Genomic DNA, 6,808 nt, shown 5'->3' on the forward strand with positions numbered 1-6,808 from the left:
CTATCTTGCTTTTTCCAGGGTGAAGTTTCCCTCCTTGTATTGGTGTTGTCCTCCTATTATCCTTTTTAGGGCCGGGTTTGTGGATAGATATTGGGTAAACTTGGTTTTGTCATGAAATATCTTAATTTCTCCATCTATGGTGATTGAGAGTTTTGCTGGATATAGTAGTTTTGGTTGGCATTTGTGTTCTCTTAGAGTCTGCATGAGATCTGCCCAGGACCTTCTAGCCTTCATAGTCTCAGGTGAAAAGTCTGCTGTGATTCTGATAGGTCTTCCTTTATATGTTACTTGGCCTTTTTCTCTTACTGCCTTTAGTATTCTTTCTTTGTTTAGAACATTTGGTGTTTTGATTATTATGTGTCGGGAAGTATTTCTGTTCTGGTCCAGTCTATTTGGAGTTCTGTAGGCTTCTTGTATATTCATGGGCATCTCTCTCTTTAGGTTAGGGAAGTTTTCTTCCATAATTTTATTGAAGATATTTGCTGGCCCTTTAAGTTGTAAATCTTCACTCTCATCTATGCCTATAATCCTTAGGTTTGGTCTTCTCATTGTGTCCTGGATTTCCTGGATATTTTGGGTTACAAGTTTTTTGCATTTTGCATTTTCTTTAACTGTTGAGTCCATGGTTTCTATGGAATCTTCAGCATCTGAGATTCTTTCTTCTATCTCTTGTATTCTGTTGTTGATATTTGCATCTCTGTCCCCTGATTTCTTCCCAAGGCTTTCTATCTCCAAAGTTGTCTCCCTTTGAGTTTTCTTAGTTGTTTCTACTTCTGATTTTAGATCCTGGATGGTTTTGCTTAGCTCCTTCACTTGCATGTTTGTGTTTTCCTGTAATTCTTTAAGAGATTTTTGTGTTTCCTCTTTCATGAGCTCAGCCTGTTGACCAAAGTTCTCCTGTATTTCTTTAAGAGATTTTTGTGTTTCGTCTTTCATGACCTCAGCCTGTTGAGCAAAGTTCTCCTGTATTTCTTTAAGTGTTTTTTGCATTTCCTCCTTGTTGGCTTTTGTATTCTCCTGGATTTCTTTCAATGATTTTTGTGTTTCCCTTGCAAGGGCTTCTAACTTTTGATCCATTTTCTCCTGAATTTCTTTAAGTATGTCCTTCATGTGTTCCTGTACCAGCATCAAGACCAGTGATTTTAAATCCAAATCTTGTTTTACTGGTGTGATGGGGTATCCAGGACATGTTGGTAGAGGAGAATTGGGTTCAGATGTTGCCATATTGCCTTGATTTCTGTTAGTGACGTTCCTGCGTTTGCCTTTTGCCATCTAGTTCTCACTGGTGTTAGTTTGTCTTGTCAGTGCTGGACTCACCAGTGCAAGCTGCCCCTTCCCAGTTGGCCTCTGGTGCACAGCTTACCTCCTGCACTGCTTGTAGACAGGGTGCTGCTGCCCAGGCTGTTCAGATCCCAAAGCAGGCACCCGAAGGCTCCAGCTGGGGCCCGCTGGATTCACTGGAGCACACTGACTTCTCCCAGCTGGCCGCCCGGAATCCCAGCTAGCCACTTGCAGGACTTGGAGATGTGGTGCTGCCGCCCAGGCTGATCTGGGCAGCAGAACTCCCAACCGGGCTGCTGCACACAAGTCTAGCCTTGCTGCTCAGGCCCTGAGTCTAGGCAAAAGCCTGGCAGGCCAATGTAGGTACAAAGTTCCCCTCAGCTGTGGGTGTTAATTGGGTGTGTCAGGTGGCTAGGATGGTGGCGTGCGCGAGTTCCCTTATAGTGCTGGGAGAGTCTGCTGGGCTAACAACCTCCTGGCTGGGTCAGCACACAGATGGCCCAACGAGCAGCCCAGGGCCTGGGGGCAGTCCAGGGCCTGACCGTCTGAGACCCCTGCTATGTCCGCCTCAGGCTATGCCTGTTAGCTGGTTTGGTTTTGCCTGCTAGGTCTCTCTCGCTTCCCGTAGGCAAAATGGCGGTGGTGTGCAAACTGGCCTGGATAAACAACCTCCTGGCCGGGTCGGCACACAGATGGCCCACCGAGCAGCCCAGGGCCTGGGGGCAGTCCAGGGCCTGACCGTCTGAGACCCCTGCTATGTCCGCCTTGGGCTATGCCTGTTAGCTGGTTTGGTTTTGTCTGCTAGTCTCTCTGGCTTCCCGTAGGCAAAATGGCGGTGGTGCGCGCTGGCCCGGGCAAACAAGCTCCTGGCTGGGTCGGCACACAGATGGCCCACCGAGCAGCCCAGGACTTGGGGGCAGTCCAGGGCCTGACCGTCTGAGACCCCTGCTATGTCCGCCTCGGGCTATGCCTGTTAGCCGGTGGTTTGGTTTTGCCTGCTAGGTTTCTCTGGCTTCCCGTAGGCAAAATGGCAGTGGTGCGCAAACGGCCCCGATAAACAACCTCCTGGCTGGGTCGGCACACAGATGGCCCACCGAGCAGTCCTGGGCCTGGGGGCAGTCCAGGGCCTGACCGTCTGAGACCCCTGCTATGTCCGCCTTGGGCTATGCCCGTTAGCTGGTTTGGTTTTGCCTGCTAGGTCTCTCTGGCTTCCCGTAGGCAAAATGGCGGGGGTGCGCGCCAGCCCAGGCAAACAAGCTCCTGGCTGGGTTGGCACACAGATGGCCCGCCGAGCAGCCCAGGACCTGGGGGCAGTCCAGGGCCTGTCTGTCTGAGACCCCTGCTATGTCCGCCTCGGGCTATGCCTGCTAGCCGGTTTGGTTTTGCCTGCTAGGTCTCCCCGGCTTCCCTTAGGCAAAATGGTTGTGGTGCGCGCTCTGGCCCGGGAGGAAAAAAACCTCCTGGCCGGGTTTGCACCCCGGTGGACCCCCCGATCAGCCCAGGGCCTGGGTGCAGGCCAACGCCCGTCGGGCTTAGACCCCCATGATGTTGGTCTCGGGTTATATTTGTGTACCTCAGTCTGATTTCTCTGGTGACCGAGAGCCAATATGGAGTCCTCGTAACTGACTGGCGGGAGGCAGAGTTCTGATGTGGCTTCTGTGTGGTGAAAGGCACCGTAAATCCACCGCTGCTTGCAGCCTGGCTGGCCAGCGATGGCCAGTGGTCGTGGGCGCCGGGTCTGCCTGGACCCTGTCCGCTTGGTTCTACTGCTGATGGCCCTTCCTCTGGACCAGCCGCTGCTGCTGCTGCTGCTGCTGCTGCTGCTGCCGCCTCTCTCTCCCCAGAATATTCTTGATATAAGTAAAATGATTATATTGAAACACGTGTCTTATATCTCCAGTTTCCATTGAGACTCATTTAAATTTCTATTTTGTAAAAGAGAAGATATCAACAAATTATTCTGCACACAAACACATACCTGTGTCATTGGATACCTCATTCTCTGGGCACTGAACACAATTAAAGCAGCAGTCTGGTGTCTGTTCCTGATGAAATCTCCTAAATCCAGGGGTACAGATCACACTGCATGTAGATGTGGGAACCTGATGTAAATAAAATATGTATTGGTACTTATGATGTCTTTAAATTCTTGGCCTAGGGAATGGCAGTATTAGAAGGTGAGGCCTTGTGGGAGTAGGTGTGGCCTTGCTGGAGGAAGTGTGTCATTGTGGGCATGGGCTTTATGACCTTCATCCTTGCTCCCAGGAAGCCAGTCTTCTCCTGTTTGCCTTCGGCACACGATGTAAAACTCTTAGCTCTTCCTACATCATGTCTAACTGGATGCTGTGATGCTTTCCGCCTTGATGATAATGAGCTGAACCTCTGAACCTGTAAGTCAGCCCCAATTAAATGTTTTTCTTATAAGAGTTGCCTTAGTCATGGTGACTGTCCAGAGCATCAAAATAATAATTAAGAGAGTAAAATTTGTAGTGATAATAATCATTTAGTTTCATACATTATTTGCCAAATTCAGGTCTCTGAACAATGAATTCATGAAATTCTTAGGCAAATGGATGGAGCTAGAGAACATCATACTAAGTGAGGTAACCCAGACTCAAAAGATGAATCATGGTATGCACTCACTAATAAGTGTATATTAACCTAGAAAAATGGAATATCCAAAACCTAATCCACACATCAAATGAGGTACAAGAAGAAAGGAGGAGTGGCCCTTTGTTCTGGAAAGACTCAGTGAAGCAGTATAGAACAAAATCAGAACAGGGAAGTGGGAAGGGTTGGGTGGGAAAACAGGGGGAGGGAAGCAGACTGATGGGACGTTCGGGGAATGGGGGTCCAGAAAAGGGGAAATCATTTGAAATATAAATAAATATATCTATAAATTAAAATATATATATATATATATATATATATATATATATATATATATATCTCAACATCAATGGAAGCAAAGGCTTTCCACTCTCTCCCTTCCTGTTCAATATAGTACTCGATTCCTAACCAGAGCAATTAGACAACTAAAGGAGATCAAAGGATTTTAGATTGGAAATGGAGAAGTCAGATATCACTATTTGCAGATGATAGGATAGTATAATTAAATGAGCCCAAAAATTCCACCAGAGAACTCATAAACCTGATAAACAACTTTAGCAAAGTGGCTGGATATAAAATTAACTCAAACAAATCAGTATCCTTCCTATACTCAAATGATAAAGAGGCTAAGAAAGAAATTAAAGAAATGACACCATTTATAACAGTCACATATAATATAAAGTATCTTGGTGTGACTCTAAGCAAGCAAGTGAAAGATCTGTATGACAAGAACTTCAATTATCTGAAGAAAGAAATTGAAGATCTTAGAAGATGGAAAGACCTCCAATGCTCATGTATTGGCAGGATTAATATAGTAAAAATGTCCATCTTGCCTAAAGCAATCTACAGATTCAATGCAATAACCATCAAAATTCCAACTCAATTCTTCATAGAGTTAGACAGAGCAACTCTCAAATTCATCTGGAATAACAGAAAACCAAGGATAGCAAAAATGATTCTCAACACTAAAAGTAGTTCTGGAAGAATCACCATCCCTGACCTCAAGCTCTACTACAAAGCAATAGTGATAAGAGCTATATGGTATTGGTACAGAGACAGGCAGGAAGATCAATGGAATAGAATTGAAGACCCAGAAATGAACCCACATACCTATGGTCACTTGAACTTTGACAAAGGAGCAAAAACCATGCAGTGGAAAAAAGACAGCATTTTCAACAAATGGTGCTGGTTCACCTAACAGTCAACATGTAGAATGATGCAAATTTATCCATTCTTATCTACCTGCACAAAGCTCACATCCAAGTGGATCAAGACATCCACAAAAAGTTAGATATGCTGAATCTAATAGAAGAGAAAGTGGAGAAGAGTTTGGAATACATGGGCACAGGGGAAAAGTTCCTGATTAGAACACCAATAGCTTCTGCTGTAAGATCAAGAATTGACAAATGGAACCTCATAAAATTGCAAAGCTTCTGTAAGGCAAAGGATACTATCAACAAAAATAACAACCAAAAGATGATTGGGAAAAGAACTTTACCAATCCTACATGTGATAGAGATCTAATATCCAGTACAAAGAACTCAAGAAGTTAGACTCCAGAGAGCCAAATAACCCTATTAAAAGTGGGGTACATAGTTAAACAAAGAACTTTCACCTGAAGAATTTCAAATGGCTGAGAAGCACCTTAAGAAATGTTCAACATCATTAATCATTAAGGGAATGCAAATCAAAACAACTGTGAGATTTCACCTCACACCAGTCAGAATGGCAAAGATTAAAAACTCAGGAGACAGCAGGGATGGGCAAGGATGTGGAGAAAGAGGAACACTCCTCCACTGCTGGTGGGATTGCAAGCTGGTACAACCACTCTGGAAATCAGTCTGGCGGTTCCTCAGAAAACTGGGGATGACACTTCTGGTGGACCCTGTTATACCACTCCTGGGTATATACCCAGAGGATTCCCCAGCATGCAATAAGGACACATGCTCCACTATGTTCATAGCAGCCTTATTTATAATAACCAAAGCTGGAAAGAACCCAGATGTCCCTCAATGAAGAAATGAATACAGAAAATGTGGTATATTTACACAATGGAATACTACTCAGCAATTAAAAACAATGAATTCATGAAAATTTCAGGCAAATGGTTAGAACTGGAAAATATACAGAACTTGATCAATGTAATCCACTAGCTAAAATCAAATAATAAAATCACAGGGTCATCTCATTAGATGCTGAGAAAAGTCTTTGACAAAATACAACACCCCTTCATTTTAAAAGTCTTGGAGAAATCAGGAATGCAAGGCACATATGTAAACATAATAAAAATCAATATACAGCAAACCAATAGGCAACATCCAATTAAATGGAGAGAATACTTAAGCACTCTTACTAAAATTGGAAACAAGACAAAGCTGCCCCCTCACTCCCTATTTATTCAATATACTACTCAAAGTTCTAGCTAGAGCAATTAGAAAATAAAAGGAGATCAAGGGGACAAAAATTACAGAGTAAAACGTGAAGGTATCACTATGTGTATGAGATATGACAATATGCATAAGCAATGCCCAAAATTCCACCAGAGAAATGATACAGCTTACAAACAACTTCAACAAAATGGCAGGACATAAAACTAACTCAAATAAATGAGTAGCCCTCCTTTATATAAGTGATAAACAGAATGAAAAAGAAAGTAAGGAAGTGATATCCTTCAAAGTAGACACAAATAATATAAAATATGTTGGTGTAACTCTAAAAATGCAAGCAAAAGAATTGTATGACAAGAATTTCAAGGGTCTCAAGTAAGAAATCAAAGAAGACCTCAGAAGATGGAAAGATCTCCCATGCTCATGGTTCAGCAGGATCATATAATTAAATGACCTTCTTATTAAAACAAAACAAATCTACAGATTCAATATAATCCCCATCATAATCCTAACTCAATTCTTCACAGAGA

Source organism: Apodemus sylvaticus, chromosome 20 (assembly GCF_947179515.1).
Source record: "Apodemus sylvaticus chromosome 20, mApoSyl1.1, whole genome shotgun sequence".
Lineage (NCBI taxonomy): Eukaryota > Metazoa > Chordata > Mammalia > Rodentia > Muridae > Apodemus > Apodemus sylvaticus.